Source organism: Passer montanus, unplaced genomic scaffold (assembly GCF_014805655.1).
Source record: "Passer montanus isolate IOZ18808 unplaced genomic scaffold, ASM1480565v1 scaffold9, whole genome shotgun sequence".
In the NCBI taxonomy this organism is placed as follows: Eukaryota; Metazoa; Chordata; class Aves; order Passeriformes; family Passeridae; genus Passer; species Passer montanus.
Window position 1 is genome coordinate 4338330 of NW_024374367.1, and position 20095 is coordinate 4358424.

Genomic DNA, 20095 nt, shown 5'->3' on the forward strand with positions numbered 1-20095 from the left:
TGCAGAAACAAGCTGGAGAGGGTGGGTAAACACAAAGGGGTTAAAGGGGAAACTGTTTAATAACAGTAGTAAAATGCAGGCTATTTTTGACATCTGGGTTAATGTCCATTATGCTCCATATGCTTTCCAAATGTTTGCAACAAGCACCCAGATACAAAAACAGATACCCATTCACATAGGCTTAAATTGCCCTCTCCTAACCTGTTACACATGGTACCTACATAAAAGGCCAACAACTGATATGGTAATTAGCGAGTAAGAAAGAGAGGGAATAGACACTTTATTGCAGGGAACTGGTATCTGACCAAATGTTAGTAGAGAAGGATATCATTAATGAAAACCTGTGAGGGCTATTTCTGTTCCCTGATCTACGACAAGGCCTCTGCACTATAACGTGACATCCTTGAAAAAGCTGTCAGGATGAATTCCTCAGTTTCCTTCTCCAGACTCATTCATCATTACTGCAATCAGAGTACCAACAAATGATGGGAAATTATTTCATTTTCTGGAAACAAGTAACTAGACTGGAATAAGGCTATAACTCATAAAATCTTTCTCAAGTGATGTCCTGGAATTTGCCTATGCCTCTTGCAACAACATCATGTAAATTATAGGAGGGAGTGAAAAAAAGCATTCTCAATTTTTACCTTTGTGAAAAACCATGAAAAGAATGGCTCTATTAACTAAATTCTAAACTAAATTCATTCTAAATTCTACGCCTGACACCAGTCTGTTGCAGGACTATGGAAAAAGTCATATCATTTTTCTGTGCTTAACTTGCTCATTGCTACAGCAGGCATAACATCAGGCTCCTCACAGGAATTTGCAAGGCTTAATGTTTGTAATGTGCCTTAAAAGTCTTGGATGAGTGCTAAGTATTATTATTTTTCAGTTCCTGCATTTGATTAAAACTGAAATAACACAGTAAAAATTAAATTAATATATTAAGTTACAAGTAAAGAGCAAGCATGTGGTTTGTGGAGCTACTTGTAACACTTTTAATACGAACATGTATTACAGAGTAGGTGATTCCCAAGGTCTGTACTGACATGTACCATGTGGGCATAACTTAACAACTGAAAAACCCCCCAGAAGTTTGATTCAGCCAAAAATCTGTTCGTGGCTTCTGTGTGAGCTCAGAGCTGGGGCCAGCAGGAGCCCTGTGGGCTGCTTCCCCCTGCCCCTGAAGTGCAGTTGCAAACACGATCACAGCCCAGATATTTGCAACTCAGCACAAGCAACAAAACTGGGTAGCACAGTTCTGCTGCAGTGCTTGCACTGCAGAGGTCCCTTAACACAGGATGTGACAATGGCACGATATGTGCTGTTTGAACCTCCCTGTCATTACAGCCCAACAATAAATGCTGCTTTTGCTACTTCCTCCTGGCCTAACTCTTGAGGAAAGAAAGAAAACCCACCTCTCACTTTCTAAAGAATACAGTAACCTGTTAAAGCCTGTTATATCGACATGGAAATCTCTAGTGAGGAGGGCCAAGAAGAAAAATAATTAAGGCATAAATTTGTACCCAACCTATGTAGAGAATTTTCAATGCTGAGATGCCAAAGACACCTTAGACACTTGTTGAGCAGAGTGAAAAGGTAAAATCTAGTTTAAATTTATAGCATTCCTTCAGTGTCCCTCTAGGAGTTTGGCTTTTTGCCAGTGTTCCTTGTTAAAAATTTGTTAAACGTGTTTGGCATTAATGCAAACACAAAGTGCTCATTTGTTACAAATTCTATTGGAATGCATTCATTTAAAGCAATGAAGTAGTTACCAGAAAAGAAAAAATGTTCATTAAGTACATTTTAAAAATACAATGATGTATGCGGTGCATAACTATGGCGCCCCAGTGGCTATATAAATATCTGACAGAATAACCACAAGTTGTGTTTGGTTTGAAATTGGAATCTCTTAAACATAACCGATAGAACAAAAACTGGTTTTGTTTGTTGTCAAAACTGATGTTAGTCTTTCTTGTTTAGATCTAGTTATAATAACCAAAGTTTTGCCATACAATCATACAATTTTTTTGCATCTCAAATCAATAAAGCCCACAGGTTGAAGTAATGCTCAAGGAAGTTTCTTGATTCTAAAGGTAAGTGCAGCACTGCACATTATCTGGAGAACACTGGGCGCAGAAAGTAAACACCCTGCTTGGAGGAGAACAAATTTTAGTCATTCTTAAAAACCCCACTTGAGGAAATGTTACCTGGGAGATCTCAACTGTCTGACAACATTCAGGTTCACCTCAGCCAAAGGTGTCCTGCTCTACTCCTTTCAGAAAATAAAGAGCTCAGACCTAGTTTACAACATCCCAATACCAAATCCCTCTTTTATAATAACGTGAACTATCCCTGGTAACGATAACTCTTGATATTGAATAAGCAACTCTGAGGTCTGTTTCTGAGATGTTAGAAAATATCTTCTTAGCTACATTGTAAAACTAAAACCATTTTTCTCTTTAGTTTTTCAATGATTTACAGCTACTTACAAAAAAGTTTAAAAATGATAAATACATAAGTAAAACATATTCAAAAGAAAGATCCAGAAACTCTGTGATTTAATTAAATATTTAAAGGTTCACAAAAAACCACCAGCATAAAAAGTTATTTATAAAGACAGAATTAACTTTGCTTCAATTCTGGCAAAGAAATTATTTATCCCATTTGTTGCTATTTATGTTTTAAATTCATTACACAGTAAACTTCAGAAGGATCTGCAGCTGGTGGTAGAATCACTGCACGAATGTGATGAACTTTCCATATTGCTATAATGCCAGAATTGTTAATCTTAGTTAGGGATAAAAGCAGATACCATTGGGAAGAATAAAATCAAATGGATTCAAGCCCTCTAGACAGTAAGAGTCCTTGAAAACTACTGTACAATTATATCATAAAATTAGATGAAGTTTATGAACCTTGAGACTATTTGGACAAGGATGCCTTCTCTACTGGGAATGTTTATAAATCAATATTAGACAAGTGCTATATGAGTTAAAAGACAGCTATTTCTTCTTAGGACCCTTTTCTTTTCATAAAACAAGTCCAGTCCAAATCAAAGCTCTTCAGAAATATGAGAAAACTCAATACTTATCATTCAATCTGTCACTTGGACACTGAATTAAAAAGAGGGATTGTTAAGGATCTTAACAATTAATGGGCTGAGCTGGAGTGAGGATGATGGAAGAGCTTCCATCGATTCCAAGAGACCCCGCAGCCGCACAGGGAGGCGGCCGGGATTCAGCAGCGCAGGGCACCGGGCTCTTTGTCAAGACGTTTATGACTTCCTAAAGATAGAGCACATTGAGATCATTGTTACTTTTTGTTGTTATTGTTATTTAAATCGAATTGAAGCCACAAGAAAAGAAGAATTCTTGGGTTTAAATGCCTCAAACAGCGACGCTCCCATCGTGATCCTGAAAGCGATCGATAGCAGGGATCACTCGACGAAATCGGAAGGTGCCTTTTCCATCCCGGCTGATGTGGAATGCCATTTATTCTCCTGCGCGGGATTAATTAGGGGCCTTTTTTGGGGGGGTTTTTTTGAAGATCAAGGTTTCGCGCTCGGTGCTTCCTAATAACACGGTGTGCCTGCCCGCCACCTGGCCCGGCGCGGCTCGCCCGGCTCCGGCGGCGGCACCGCCTCGGGCCACGGCAAGTGCGGGCAGGAAACGCCGGCACGGCCGCGCTTAACCCGCGCTCTGCCGGCCCGGAGCCGGCCCTGCCACCGAGCAGCGACCCTGCGGCGGCGAACGAGAGCCCGTGTCTGCACCGGCGGGGGACAGAGCTGTCCCCGGCCCCGCGCCCTGCCCGGGGACGCGCTCGGAGCGCGCTCCGCGGCCACCCCGCGCAGCGCTGGCGGAGCCCCGGGCGCGCACACTGCGCCCGTGCCTGGCGCCTGGGAAAAGAAGTGGTTAAATAAACGCTGTGTCAAGCCCCCAATCTAATAAGTCATCTTATTAGGAAGTTGTGATGCCCTGTTTGCCCTCGCCTGTGGCTTGTCTGCTCCACTGAAAGGTCTCCTGCTGGGACCTTTGTGGCATTATACGAGGTAGAGAGGGCTGCTGCAATATATGAGCCTTGGTTTGGAGCAGCCAAAACAGCAGGAGAACTAAGCTGCAAAGAATTAAACATGTAACAACTTTGTAAAAGCACAGACAGTGATTGAGGTTGGCCCTTTTGCTGTTGACACATTCTGGCCCCTGTAGGTTGTGGTCACTAAGCCCATTAGAGCTGCAGTGTGGCAACATCTAGTTCAGCAAGTTCAATGTGTTTCTGGTTTATTTCTAAATACTGGATGCAAGCTGGCAGCGATAGGAGAGTGGAATATGGCACCAGAAATATGTCATAAACACAGTCGTCATTGTCAGGGATGTGAAATTCCTTTTCAGACTATTTATTTTTGGCAGATGGAGGGTGGGTGTATTTTTGCACTTTGTTAACTGAAATTTAATTGCAACTTGCTGCATGTTTTGTTTAATCAAGAAAAAAAAAAAGACAGGAAACCTCAAGATACTGTTTTCTCTTAAAAGAGAAAATTTTGACTGGAGAGAGAAATCTTTGTTGCTAGAAATTCACTGCAAAATGAAACCAGAAAAAAACCAAACCAAATAAAATCTCAGCTTGGATAAGTTTCACTTATGATCATCCACTTATTTAAATAACGACTCCCCACTGTACTTCTTTTTCCATTTCTTTAAGATAAAATATACATTTAATTCAGATTTTAAAAACTGAGCTGTGCAATGGATAAGAAAGATTAATTAAATTAATCCAAGGAGATATTACAGACATAATGAGGGGTAGTTTTAAGTTCTAAACCCTAACATGCAGAATAGAATGCACCTTCCCATCTCCTTGTGGACCACACTTCAGGGAACACTGCAAGGTTTTTGTTGCACACTGATGAGGATGCTCATGGTCCCTCAGCTCTGAGGGCTCTGTTTGCCTCTCCAAACTGTGTTGTGGTCCCAGGTTTTATGAGTCCCTGCAGATTCATCTCTGCCAAGAGCTACCAGTCTGTCGATAGGGAGCAAGGGGTGAGTTGGCTGAACACTCGTGCATCTGAAACATTTGTCTTTCCCTGGAGCCTGTTAGTGCTGCCCCTGCCCTCCTCCCCAGATGAGACAAAGCTTATGTAAGAGGTGAAATGTGCAGAGAGGGATAAAAACAGGTCACAGCTGAAGGAGGGAGGGTTTGGCAATCTTGTTCTTTGTGTCTGCAGCACAGGCATTTCCCTGGTGCTGTCCCCTGTTTTCTCCAGGGGTTTTGCTGGGGTGTGGTCGCCCTTTGGGTGCCCCCAGCTCCCTGCTCTGGCAGCACAGCTGAGCTCCAGCTTCTGCTGACCCACAGAAATGACTGCCACTCCTTTTGGAGGGATGAAAATTATGTCAGGGGCAAAGCACATTCTTTCTTTGGCCACCAGTAATGAAGGAGCACTTCTTTTCTGTTCTTAAGAGTTTGCCTGAGCCAAGCAAGGTCAGAGCTGTGGCTTTTCTCTGGATAAGGGAAATTTCTAGAATTTGTAGGAGGTGCGGTTTTTTTTCTGCCATCTTTTGAGATTTGCTGATAATTTGTGACTAGAAGGAAATTCTTAAAATCTCATACATATTTGTCTGGTTGTAGGGAGTATGATTTGGGTTTTACCTCATGCATCCTACCAGAGTCAGTCAATATTTAATAGGTAAAATTGGCTGGCTGTTGTGCTTGGATAACTCCAGTTACTGTGGCTGCTACCACACTGTTGTTAGAAGCATATTGGTTACTAGATGTTGTACCAGAGTAAATACTAATAAATTTGGTGGTTGTGGAGAGGAAGTTTAATCCAAAAGCATCTCAGCCAGTGAGGAGGCACACAAGGGCTGTACAACTGCTTTTGATGCACCCAATGGCTGGATGGAGTTGGGCAGAAGTGAAGTGGTGAGGGCTGAGTGCAGTTTTGAGGTATTTTATATGTGTACCTATTTCTGCCTTCAGGAAAAGGGTGGATCCTTGGCCAGGCCTGAAAAGTCTTCTTAGAAATGCTGGACATAAGCATGGTATCCTTCAGGCACATGACTCCAGTAGGTTATTGAAAGTTTGCTGGGGTTATTTTTTCCTTAACAAAGCAATAACAAGAAATTAAATAAAGATGCATGGCTTGTGCCTGCTTTCCCAATCACCTCAGATTTCTCATCTTCTAAAGCTGAGAATAAACTAAAGAGCTTCAGCATATTGCTCTGTGGATCTGAATATTTGCACCAACAGCTGTATGTCCCACCTATACTTCATAATTTAGATAAACCATTAACATACCATTTCCTTAGTTTGTTCTGCTAGTTAATAACCCAGTACTCATTGAAGTTATCCTATCAGGTATATCCAAATACTGATTGTGCTGGGGAAGGCATTGTGAGGAATGCTTATTGTATTAATAATAACAATATAAAAGAAATCAATATGTCAAAGTATAGTCGGAGTTCTATTGTACACAAAAAGTCTGTTTTACGGTACCTAAGATATACTCCCACCTTTTTCCCCTCCAAATGATCCTAAATATATATTTTTTAAATAGCTCACGTTACGAAACTGCTTATAAAAATGGTGCCTGATGTTACAGTTGCATCTTTTAATGTTAAGAAGAAAGAGATACAACTAAGGCAAGTGTTAGTAGGTTTGGTCTGTTTGAAGACCAATGCTGGATCCATTTAAACTCCTTCAAACTGCTAAAGCATTACAATGACTGTGTGTGGCACTGGGAACAGGACCATACATGCTCGACAGCTACTTATTTTTTAAATACCCATCCAAGTAACACGCAGCATTTTGAAATCTAACTTGTGTGGTCTAATTATGCAATAATTTTTATAATTTAGGCCCCAATATTATGAGCTTCTACACAATTATGGCTCTGCCCACGCATTTCTCAGTGCATGATAGGGAAGACATAGGGGCCAGCTCTGCTAAACATACAAACATATGCTGTAATTTTAAAATTTTACTCTATGTGAGACTTAAAATGCACTTAATATTAAGAGAAGGCTTAAGAGTCCATCCTGAAGGCCCCCTTAGTGGCTTTCATTCAACTAAAGGCATACATATATAATTCCATGCAGACTGAGGACCCACATTTATCAGCATTCCAATGATAATGAGTATCACATAAAGGGAAATGATAAAATAGCAGTAAGCAAAAATTTGCTCCCACCCAATCTTCAAACACCACCTTTATAATCACTGTACACTCAAAAACATATATGTGTGTAAGAGTTGGAGAGATCAGAGGCTTAGACTGCAAGATTTCCAAAGATACTCAAACCATCCTTGCAAGTGTCAAATGACAGGTAAACATGTACAACTAAAAACATGAACTTCGTTATGAAATCATATAAAAACTTCAATGGTGAGATGTTCTACTTGATACTATTATAAAAAAATGATGCATTGCAATTAAACTGTTTAGCAAAACAAGACAAGGAAATTAATGAGCAAGAATAATCACCACAATTCATTGCTAACTACAATTTACACTGAGTAGTATTTTTTTCTAGAGAACATCTATTTCTCTGTGCCCGTTTTCTTTCTCCTCTCAATCTCTCATTCCAGACTTTGTCTGACTTCTCATTTTTTTCTACTTGCTTATACTTGATTTCTCCCCACTTTTTTAATTCCATTCTCTGCAGCAGAGCTCTTTCTGCGCTGTCACCAACCTCTGCCCAACTCCCTGCTGCGAGGTGGCACTGGACAACAGCTGGAATTGGTGTGACACCACCACCCTCTAATTCCCTGCAGTTCTTGCAGAACAAGATAAAACATGAGCAGAGCAGTTCACAAAAAGCAGTTTTGAGGACAGTAATTTGCTAATTAGAAACAGCAAAACAAACCAAGAAGATCTCTTGATGTGCATGCACAATTATGTCAACCCCACTGAGGAAAAGGTAAAGCCCAGAGTGGAACTTAATTAATGGAAACAACTTGGAAAATAAGAATAGTGATGGCAGTACAAAAATTGTTCCTTTCTCCAATAATTTTAGGGACAGCAACAACTAAACAGGTAGTTATAAAAAAATATTTCCCACTGAAACATCTACAAGAAAGACAAGATAGTTTTAGGGCTACTTTCCAGAAACTTTGTTTTCACCAACTCTCTAATTCAAGAAGGTAAAACCATATTTGACAACATATCCTAATTTCTCATTAAACACTCTAAATGCAAACAAAATTATCTAACCCATTTAATTTTAATTTTATGGTTTTTTATTTTCTTACACTTGCATTTCTATATGAACTTAAAGATATAATATATAGGTATTTTTATTTTCTTACACTTGCACATCTTGCCTGATTTTCTATATGAACTTAAAGATATAATATATAGGTTACCACTTTCAGGTACATCTCTACATTCATATTTTTACAGTCTGTAAATGAGACACAGTGGCCTGTGCTGTATAAAGAACATTGGATTTGGACAAAAACATGTGGGAAATTCAGCAAAAAACCACAACTGGATCATTATTTCATATCTGAATGCAGCATGTTGTATTAAGAAAATGTGAGGATTAAGCCAAAGAATGCAGTTTCACTGCATTTTTTAATGAGGAAATCTTGTTTTTACAAACATTTCCAGAGATCAAATCAAGCAAACTTTTTATTAATTTATCTAAACTACTCATTCTTTTGAACAAGCCTTTTATTTTTTTTTTTTTTAGAATATACCCCAACTGTAATTTAGCAATTCTTTTATCATCAAAAGTTATTGTTTAAGCCAGGAGTAGCTTTTTAGCAGAGCTCAATGTTTAATCATGCAAAAACCAAAAAAACCCCGAAAACCAGAAAAACCCAGTAATTTCTCATTCAAGTCACAAGTTCACAAACAGGGGATATGAAAAAGGAGCAGAGGAGGAAGAGGGTCATCTGTGTCCTCTGCAGTTTTTGGGTTGTTTTTTTTTCCAATAGAATATTTGGGGATCTTTCATTTCATTAAATAAAATCTTGATTTTAATTCCCCAAGGTATGCACCTTCCATCATCAGGCATTAGCACAGTAATGATCAGAATTTTGTAGGCTCATTGTAGATAGTGCAGTTTGTTCCAGCAATAATTTCTAATTTATCTGTTTTCCAAATTTCAAAGTGTGGGTCAGGAACAGTTGACACCTTCCAGTGTCCCTGTGCAGAAGGAAAGGGAATGACCCCTCCAGGCTCCCTGCAATGCACGTGGCCCTGGGAGCTCAGGGCTCCTGCTAAAACCAGAACAGGGCATTTAATGGTCCTCAGGAGGCCAATACCATCCACAAACCACTCAGCACAGTTCCACTTTCATTTCTCCTTGTGGTCTCTGCAGCTGGCATGGCAAGCCTGGCTAACAATTCCATGATACCTGAGTCAGCATTGCTTGTGCTCTATCCAGAACCAATGCCAGCCCGTTGCACTCAATTCATCTTCACCCCCTTTGGATTATTCATGACGTTACAGATTTATCATATTTCTATTTCTTTCCCAAACTGAGTATTTATATTTCAATAGCTTCTCTTTACATAGAAACAATTTTAAATCTCTTTTTTTTGTTGTTGTGTTTTGCTTTCTGTTTTTTGTTTTTTAGCCTTTGTTGTGTTCTCTGTTCTTTCTCAGTGGCTTATCAGAAATGGGTAAAATAGCAAAGATGTGGGCAAGCCTTGAACAGGAACAGGGGTTAAAAATGGCTTTTAAATAACTTTTTTTTCCCCAACTATTTATTACATTGTTTTCCTTTTTTATTACTGCTGCAAATAAAGGTAAGCTTTTAGAGGATGGTGCACTAGAATTCCAACATCTCCATCCTGAAGAGTAATTGCTAATATTACATCCTGATAATTACTGTGCAGTCTTAGAGTTTGGGGTTGCTTTTCTTCCATATGGTTCATTTTACATTTATCTAAAGGTAATTACATCTGCCCAGTCCCTCAAGTCACTGCAACCTAGATTTCGCATTTTCAGAATTCCTTTAGTCCTGCAGAACAACAAAATAGATTTCAAAACCATTTTGTGGGAAATTCCCATTAAATATATCTGGTTTCTCAAAAGAATGAGCTGAAACCTGCAGGGCAGCTGGGATGGAGGGAAGGCAACAGACACAGCTCCATTCTGTGCATAATTCAACAAAGTGCCAAGCCATGCCTGTGGAATCCTTTGCTGTGCTGGTGCTGCTGGCTGACACAGTGTCAGCATTTTTCAGCATTACACCACCATCAGCCTGCACTGGGACCCTTTAAAACAGCTGAAATAAAAGAGCTCTTTCTGCATATTTATGCCATCCTGCTTTGAGCACTTCCTGTTGGCCCCAGTAAATCTCTGCTAAATTTCAATCGACTCTCGTGGTGTTCCAGCTGTTAGATAAACTTCCAAGGGTATTTTTGTGACAGGTACAAACCTAGACAGGAAATCTCAAGAAGAAATCCTAAATTAATTATATGTCAACATTCAAGCCACAAGAAGGAGCAATTGTCATAAATTTTTGGAAGTTAGAATCCAATTTTAGTTGTAAGTGCAAAAAAGGTCACTGACTCATTTGTGATTCAGTGCCAATAAAATAATATATTTCATATTCTTCAGCAGTTCACTTCGACTAAACATAGAAGGGAAGCTAAGAACAGTGAGCTATATATTTAAATAATATAGAACATTCAGATGCAAACTAATACAAATTGTGGATTTACATTTATAATTCAGAATTTCCTAATCTTATCCCGCCTTTTTGAAAACAGATACTACATATAAACTAATTCTGTGTTAAATAAAAACATCTTCACTACCTAAAAATCTGATAATGGTACCAAGAGGAAGTTTCTGCAATCCCTAACAGCACAGATTCCACCCCTCTTCCCTCTCCCAAACACGGTGCCTTCCGTGTGTTTTGTGAAGCTGGCAAGGACAAGTAAGGAAGGGGTTGAGAGAGCAGAGGGTGCTGTAACAGTACTGACCCAGAGCACTGCCCATGTTTCTGTGGCTTTAGCATTGCTGTGGAATTCCTGACAGCTTTTCCCATCCCTCTGCAACGTGTCCCTGGGGGACCTCAGATGGTGTCCGGGGCACACAGAGGTGTGAGAGCTCCACAGCAGCACAGCTGGCAGAGGCTCCACATCCTGCTCCCCAGTATCCCAAACCTTTTCCTGCACTGCTCCTGCGGTCTATAACCCTTGCCATGCTCCCCACATGTTCTGCCCCAGCAGCAGTGCGGGTTCCTCTCCAGGTCCACTCCTGTGGCAGGCAGGGCAGAGCTCCCAGCCCCGAGCAGCTGAAAAAGCCAAAAACTGTGTGTCAGGTCAGCTCCAAAGAGACCTTGTGCTTGAACCTGGCAGGGGGCCCTTCCCAAACCTGTTTGCCTAAAAACAAAAGGGACAGTTTTGAGACACCTGTTGTCTCAGTACAGAGAAAAATGTGTCGTGGCAGGGGGAGGGAGGGAGCGGGAGAAAAACCCATGAAGCTTTGCAGGCTGCACTGCTGGATGCAGCTTTGTGGCACATGTGGGAGATGCTTGTGGTCCTCGTCCTGGCACCAGGTCTGTCCCAAGCTCTGGCAAGCAGCCGAGCACAGGGCACTTTTCCAAACCCTGCAGCCACTGCTCTGGCCCTCAGCAGAGCTCGGTGGGTAGGGAGTGCAGGGAAGAATCACTGCTCCACACGGGAAAGCCCAACAAGGAGCTGCAGCCACCTTCCCCAGGCAGAGGCAGGAGGAAACAAGCAAGGCAGGGGATCTGCTTTGCAGCAGGTCAGAGGGAGAGCAGGATAGTTCAGGCTATTGACAGGAGAGGCAAGGAAACAGTGATCACACACTGTGGGCACGAGGCCATGGCTGAGTATTCTCTTCATAAACAATGTTCTTTCACACAATGCAGGTAACATTCTCTGTGCTTTACTGTGTACTTTATCTTCCCAGACACTAAAAGGATCCATCCAGAGTTTTCCAAATTATTTCAGTGGAGATACATCAAGTAGTCCCAGGAAGCAAACACTCAGAGCCCCATCTGTAGCCAAAATTGGGCCCACAGCATAAACACAAATATATCAGAAATCCTGCAAGGAACCAGCAGAAACATACTGCACTTAGCTGACCACCTTGATTCTGTGTCTCTCAAATACCATGGATAAATAACTACTTATGTCACCCTGGGAGAAAAGGAATGTATGATATGGCTATGAAACCACCTGGATTTTTTATATATAAAAAGTGTTTTCACTACTTATGGAAAGCCAGACATGTAAATTACACTGCCCTTAGCAGGAAAAAAATATGTGCCAAAGACTATGCCTAGGAGCAGAACTCAGGAAGAATGGGGGTATGGTCATGCCAGTTTTGCAATGTTTTCTTTTACAAGCCTGTTTTACTGCTGAGGTGGGGGAGACTAGTGTTATTGCTTCCTCAGAAAGCTGTTCTCACAGGATTTGACTATAGGTCATGAAAATCTAATAAGGTCAGACAATCCTGCAAGATTTTAACAAATTTAAGGTTTAAACATTCACAAGATTTTGGTTATGTCCGTTTCTAAGATGGAAAGTAATCCCCTTAACAATGTGCATAGCCTGGGAAATAAGAATTAAAGAAAAGCAAATCTGGAGATCTGAATTCAGTACCCTTGGCAGTTTACACAAATTTATCTCCTTACAGTCTTTCCACATGGACAGATAGAGATGGCACTACCAGCAAAACCACACCTGCATATTCAGTATGGCAGTAAATAGACTTGGCCTGTTCCCTTGGTGCTGATTCTGTGAAAGTCATTCTGCAAGAGCAAGAAGACACAGCCACAGCAACCTATGCCATTAGAGGTCCCTTCAAGGCTGATTGTTAGCATTAGAACATTAGCACTCTGGGTATTTATCAAAATGTGGACACCAGAGTGGCTTGAAGTAGTTTCACTTCGTCTTAAATGATAATAAATTGGCAATGTGAGTGTTGACTGCCTGCAATGCAACTTCATTACTTCAGAGGTTAATGGAGCAGCCTCTCTCTGTTGATCTTCCTGTCACCATTGGCTACAAAAGACTCTCTGACACAGTGCAGTTTTCAGGAGAGGCACAAGTACAACAGAGATTAACCACATCAGAAAGAATACTGTCCCACTCCATTATATTCTGCAAAGCTGGTGTGCAGCAAATCGCAGTGGCCAGCAGTGTCATCTGCCTTGTCTGACAATGAAATCAGCATAAAAAGAGGTGATGATGGTGTACTAGAGACAAACACCTTTCAAACATCTAAAAAAAGGATAAAGAAAGGAAAAAAAAGATTAAATAAAGGAAAAAGAAGAAAAAATATAAAGGAAAGAAGAAAAGCAAAGAAATTAGGAGGAAAATTAAAATAAAATTTTAAAAAAAGAAAGAACATTAAAAAGAAGAGAATATTTTAATTATGATGTGAATATTGGAGCCAATGACATTGAGCTATTTTGCACTAATTCTATAAAATTCCTCTTGTATTTCTTACAGAAAACAGTGAATAAACCAAACTATTATCCTTTTGAACACTGGATTTGTGATTTTGCAGAGGATGAAAACTGACAGGAATAGAGTAGGAGGCAGCCATGAGATTCAAAGAGGACTACGTTTAATGCTGGCTAAGTAAATAACCCTCTGAATGAAAATATATTAATTTAGGGAAGTGTGCCTCTTCTTGTCACAGGTTACTGCCCTGAAATGCCTGGCAGGCGTGTTAACTTTCAATAATTCATAACTGCTGCTGTCACTAACACAGTGAATGTGTCCCTCATAGCTCTGAACAGAGACACTGCCCAGGGAAGCTGAACATTCTGTACATCCTAAACACAAATACCTGGAAGTCACTTCCCAGGAGAGAGGTTACTCCTGTCCTACCAGCAGCATCCACTTTGTCAGGAGCACAAACCCAAATTCACAGTACACCCAGGTTAGTTTTCTTTTTGTCAGCATGTGCTTGAAATACACTGGCTCACTGGAAATGTTTCATTTTGTTCAATATTTCTGTTCTCTTCAGCAGATTAGCAGATGAACAGGTAACTGAAAGTGCACCAGACATGCAATTACAGCACTGCAAATGCATGCAAAAATCCAGTAATTACATGTGTGGTTGTGCAAACCATTCAGGGGTGTTCCAGGTCACTTGTCTCCACTCTCCACTTTTCAACCCCACCAGTGTTTGGGATGGGACTTAGCCAGTCTGACAACACATCTACAGCAAATACATCAAATTCTTGTTGAACTCTTATCTTTTGGAGGTCTCAATTAGAAGTGAATACTTTTGAGCATGAAACCCATCAGCCTGAATGAAACCATCAACTTTCTATACACACACAGTGGCAGGTACTTGGACTTCTTGTTAGAAGAAACATTGATAATAAGGAGTGTCTGCTGATAGCAGAAGGGAGGAGGACCCTACTGGAAATTATAGGAGATAAGGAAGATTGGGATTTCTTGCTGGAGAAGCAAACAGGGGATCGGATTCCAGGATGGAACGCCTCCAAACACTAGAGCAAGTGTACCTTCCCATTCTGTGATCTAACTGTTGTGAACAAGACAGGAATTCAGTGTTCAGCTCTGATTGTGTCAGTGGCTGCTTTTGAGACCTTGGGCAAGTTGCTTAATCTCTATCAAGATTTTTCTCAATTGTAAAAACCAAAAAGCTGCTACTAAACCTGGAGAAGTCCCTTTCAAATTACAAATCAAAGCAGAATGTCAATTCTACACTTACTTCTGCACTATTACACCATTTTCAGTTTCTTTAGGTTGATAAACGTATGCAGTATTATCTGAATTCAGGCTGATAAGGAACCATGGCTTACCTTTTAAAAGCATAAATAATGGACCTGGATGGCAAATTTGAAAAAAATGTAAATATTTTACTTTCACAAAGTATTCAGTCGCTCCTTAATTTAACATCCTGAGGTCGACCAGTTTGAAGTCAGGTTTTTAATAGCTGTTATGCAGCTGTGGAAAGACCACCCTTTACTGAAGGATTTATGAAATAATTACAAAGACACCTCATCCTTGGAAGTGTTTAAGGACAGGTTGGATAGGGGCTTTAAGCTACTGTCCTTGCCCATGGCAGGGGGTAGAACTGGATGAACTTTAAGGTCCCTTCTTACCCAAACCATTCTATGATTCTGTGAATTGAAGAGAAAAAAATGGTAGGTCAGTGCCATGGTGGCTCCATGAATGTTAGAGCTGAGGGCTTCTCTCCCATAAATATGCCAAAATCAAACCTGGGACTTAAGATTGTCATCTTAAATGTGCTGCAGCTTCTAAAAGTTCCCATTTCTAATACCTCAAAAAGATACTGCCCTACTGAAAAGAGTTAGAGAAATTACACAATGGCATACCAATATTGATTGAATATGAGAGTGTAAAACAACTCTTAAATATGGGAAAACTCCACCTCTCCATGCAAAGAATGCCAGATGCAGCAATATACACTTCAAAGCTACATTGCTGCAGACAGAATCAGCCACAGCTTTCTTTGTAGACTTTTCTTTGAAGAAGGAACTTTATGGGTAAGTGAGTGCATAACCACTCACAGCTACACAAAGCTGTTCATCCTTATACCAGAACCCTTCATTTTTGCTCCAGTCAAAAATAGCAGCTAAAGAGTGGCTGGTCTATAAGTTAATAAAATATTTTTGGATATCAGTGAGAATTTAATTCCAGCTTTTCTTCAATAGCCATAGATTTTTTTTGTACTTATTTTTTTAAATCTCTAAATCAAGTTCAGCTCTACTGAAATATTGCTGCTGCAATGCCAATATATATTATAATGCACTGCTAACATAATGTTCAAAATTTCACAATTCCATCCTGCATCACAATGAACACTGCTGTGGATACATTTATATAAAAGCACTTCACCTGAGCAACCCAGAGGAAGAAAAAGCCTATTAAGTATTTCAGAATCTCTTCAGTACATGTGACCTTGGACAAAGGTAAGTTTTAAGAAATAAAAACTTGTATCAAAAATCCCAATATGACACCAAGTTTTATATTTTCTGGTAAAGGAATATCTTATTACTGATATCGGATGTCAGTTTTTATTGATGTGTAATGGTGACAGATTCCTTATCCCCCAGCACTGGAGCACACTTTTATCTGAGAGGGAGCAGGTCCCATTCTCAGCACATCACTGGAGTTAAAGCAACATCCTCAACTGCAGAAGTAACTGTATATAGAAAGTTTATAAAACAACCAATGTTAACTACGTTTTAATTACATGTATGGTTCAAAAAAAGTCTATGATTGGTAAAATAATTCTAAATATTTTAAATATTTCACAGTAAGGAAATATTCTGGATCTTTAGAACAGACTCTGACTTTGCATTCTCAACTTTCTTCTTTAAAAACTCTTCAGTTTTTTCTTAATTAGAACTTTTAACAACCAAAGGCAGAAAACATAGAGGGAAATCTGCACCAATATATTTTTCAATGAGAGGCAGACTTTAGAAGGATTTTCTTTGTAAAAAAGCAACACTTTTTTGATCTTTATCTCCATTTGCATGGTAGAAGTATTCAAAGGAGTGAAGTATTACAGTCATTAGTAAGTAAAAGAGATATCAAGTGTACTAAACTCCAAGATTATCCATCAGAAATGAAACAAAACCAAGACCGTACAAGTATAAGACAGGCTCTTTTTCTGCTGGCTGAAATCTTTCATATGGTATATAATGCTAGCAAAACAGAATTTTTCTATTCACCTTTTCCCTACTGAAAAGCAACTCTCTCTTTATCTAACCTTTTCTAAACCACCATTGAAAATTGTATTTTCTGACTCAAACAAAACATTGTTTTTCTTTCTGCCTCATATGGCTAATAATAAAGACTTGAGGTAAATCTCCCTACAGCTGCTTTCAGTTCATTTTAAGTCAATGAAACCTATATAATCCTGTAATACAGTCAATTGTTTCTTTTCCACTAGGCCTGAAGGGCTGCAAGCTTAGAAAGGGAAGAATTACTGTTTTGCTTTTAAGCACCTATTAATATTTTGCCCCTCCAGCAGTTCTTTTTTTTCCCCTTTGAAGCCTTTTTCCCACTAAATTAATGTTTAACAATTAAATCAAGCTGAAGGAGATCTTAAAAGATCTAGACAATTACTGATTGGGTAGAAGAACAGGCCTTTAATTTAAATGGGAAACATCTCTGAAACGATGGTATGAGACCCCACAACTAATTACATAATTTTCTGCATCTGAGAAAACATGAGCTGAGAGAATGCAAATAGAGACACACATGGAATACCAGGAAGAAAAGCTGGAACTCTAACATCTTCCTATCGTCTTTGAGAATAGAGCAACTCATAGAAAAACAAGCTTTGAGCTACTAGATGGAGTAAAAATATAACTTAAAAAAAATATTCAAGGGATGGCATCTCTTTTTCAGGCAAATATTGCCAATACACCTAGAATGGCAATCCTAAGTCTCTATGTAAACATCACAAGCAGGCCTAAGAGCCCTTTCAAAAGTGTGTATTCTTTGTATATATAATATACTTTTGTGCACTTGTGAGATAGAAGTGTTCTGCGTTTCCTGCTTTCTTCCATAGCAATGTGTACGTTACCTCAAAAATATATCCACAGAAAGGTATGATAATGGAGGATTTCTCTTAGCCCTGGATAAATAGAGTTTGTTCTGAATGAAAATCCTTAAGCTGAACTCAAGAGCTGGCCAGTGGCCAACTCCTTAGTCAGAGCCCCCGAGCACCCGTTCAGAGTCCTGTCCTGCCCTTGGTTCAGGCACTTCTGTGGGCACTGAGATCTGCTCAGACCTCACCAACCAATCAATGTGTGCTAAGACCACAAACACTGTTCTTTTTCCCTCCTAGCCCAAGGAGAATATTGTGATTATTCTTTCTTCTTAAAAGGGGCCAGACTGAACTATGGCCAGGGAGTGTTTGGAACAAATGTGCATTGCTGAGACCTAATTAACGTCAGTGACATTATCCTACATCCAACAGAGGTGCAGAAGCACCTTAGGGCACCTGCTAGGACATCCAAGAAAAGGATGGATCGTGCCAGGAGGAACTGGATATGTCCATGGTGTGAAACTTCCCACACTGGACATGTGCCTTTTAAGTTTGTCCATCACACCAGCATTAGGGACAGACGTTCAATGAACTGGACACCTAATTTCCCAACAGACCCTCTAAAGTATTTCCAAAGGAATCTGGCTCCCACTGATTCCAAATATACAAGAAAACAGCAGTTTTAAAGAGAGATACTTTATGTTTGTTCCAGTTAAAACAGAACAGTTGAACTCTCAGAGAACTTGAAGGTTTGTTTGCAGTTTCAATGTTGACCAAACTATAGCTATTCTTTAAACATTTCAGAAATTGCACATTTTTCTCTGGTGATCTCAATTACTTCTTACTACAAGACAAGCCACAGGCAAATGAATTAATAAAAATCCCAACAGATTATCATTATTCAAATACGTGCTTAATATTTCAGATAGAGTTTTCTCTAATTTAACAGTTTTACTCATCCCTAGATAGAATCAAAACATGATTTGAGGGAAAAAGTGTTATTTAGTTTTATGATTCATCAAATAATTTTGAAGCACTGAGCACATTTTAGCTCACCATCTGTTACATAACCTCAATACAAAGTAAAAAATATTCCGGTTTTGGCTACAAACCTGAATTCCATTTTCAGAAAAAGGTTGGGATGACAAACAGACACTATGAAGGACACATTCAGCCAACAAAAAAACTCTAGCACTTCCAGGAATTAAGCCTCTCATTCCTATAACAAAAACCATCACTAAAGTAAGAAGGTCATGTCCTTTCCTGCTTTTAATATTTTTTTTAATATAAATTCTTTAGTATCTTTCTATTACCCATTGTAAATGTTTCATTTCACCAAGCCAATTATATTCACAATATATTTCCCAATACAGACTGTAACTGATTCATGAATGTGCGTGTAGCAGAGGCATGTGCACTGAAAAACAATCTCCAGTCAAATGCCTTCTTTTTGGCCAGAGAAAGAACAACTAGGTGACCTCACATGTGTAATATACACAGCACACTGTTAAAAATCAACAAAACTGAGAATCACGTATATTATGCAAAACCACCAAAACCACGCACCCACACACACACTCAGGAAGTTCTACAGTAACATTTCATTTATGTTCCTGAAAGGGATTGACTCTCTCAAGGAAATATAAACACTGAGGGCCACCACGAGCACCAGCCCCTCGCAGACAGCTCAGCAGAGGCTCCGCTCGCAGCTTTGTCCCACTTGTCCCTGTCTGAAATCCTCTGTGTGAGAGGGGCTGGCATGGGTGACACCTCTGGCACTGTGACCAGCAAGAGGAGAAGACACAGTCAGGGAAATCAGGCTGGAGCTCAGGGCTCCCACCACCGCTGGCATCAGCTGGGTGCAGAATGTGTTGGCAGGAGCTCTGAAATGACAAATCTGGGGTGTGGCTGTAGGGTTCTTACTGAGCAACCAGCACTGATTTACCTGCTGCTGCTTCTTTCCCTTCTGAGTCAGTGTGCGTGCCGCCAGGAGCAGCTGTCCCGCACTGCCAGCAGCCCAGCCCCAGGGGCTCCAGGGCTGCTCAAGCGCTGCTTCCCTGCCTGGCCAGGACACAGTCACTCCCTGGCGTGCAAAGCCAGCCCTCCCAGCTCGGGAAGGGACACACAGGACAGAAGCTGCCAGGAAAAATGGCAATGCCAGCTCCCGCTCAGACAGGCAGTGGCAAACCCGTGCTGTGCCCTCACATCCTTACTCTTTCCCCTCCATTCCACACCCCAAGTAAATCTGATGAGGACACTGTCCTCTGACACCTCTGTTCCAGAGAAACTACAGAACAAGCAAAGATGTTGCTAACACTCCAAGAATGTGCTGAGCTGGGCAGCAAGTTTGCTAAGGATTGCCTGAGAAGGCAGAACCACCCTCCTGGGGCAATCTGAAGGGAGCACAGTATTAAACACTGTTTTTAAATCCATGAAGATAGGGTGGGTCAAGAAGACAGATGATGCAAAAAGCAGGAGAGGGATGAACAAAGGCACGGGCTTTGGGCCAAAGAATAAACCCTCCTTACTGAGTAATGGCAAAGGTGAAAGGGAGCTGGCTGGCAGCAAGAAACGCTGCAGAGGGACCGAAAGCTGTGTTCCTAA

The 20095-nt window shown here is 40.3% G+C and overlaps 1 protein-coding gene across 10 annotated transcripts in view; it reads right to left on the reverse strand.

Moving 5' to 3' along the window:
* ERC2 (ELKS/RAB6-interacting/CAST family member 2) overlaps nucleotides 1-20095 on the reverse strand; it is a 420178-nt gene that overhangs the window by 5364 nt on the left and 394719 nt on the right. The window lies entirely within an intron of this gene.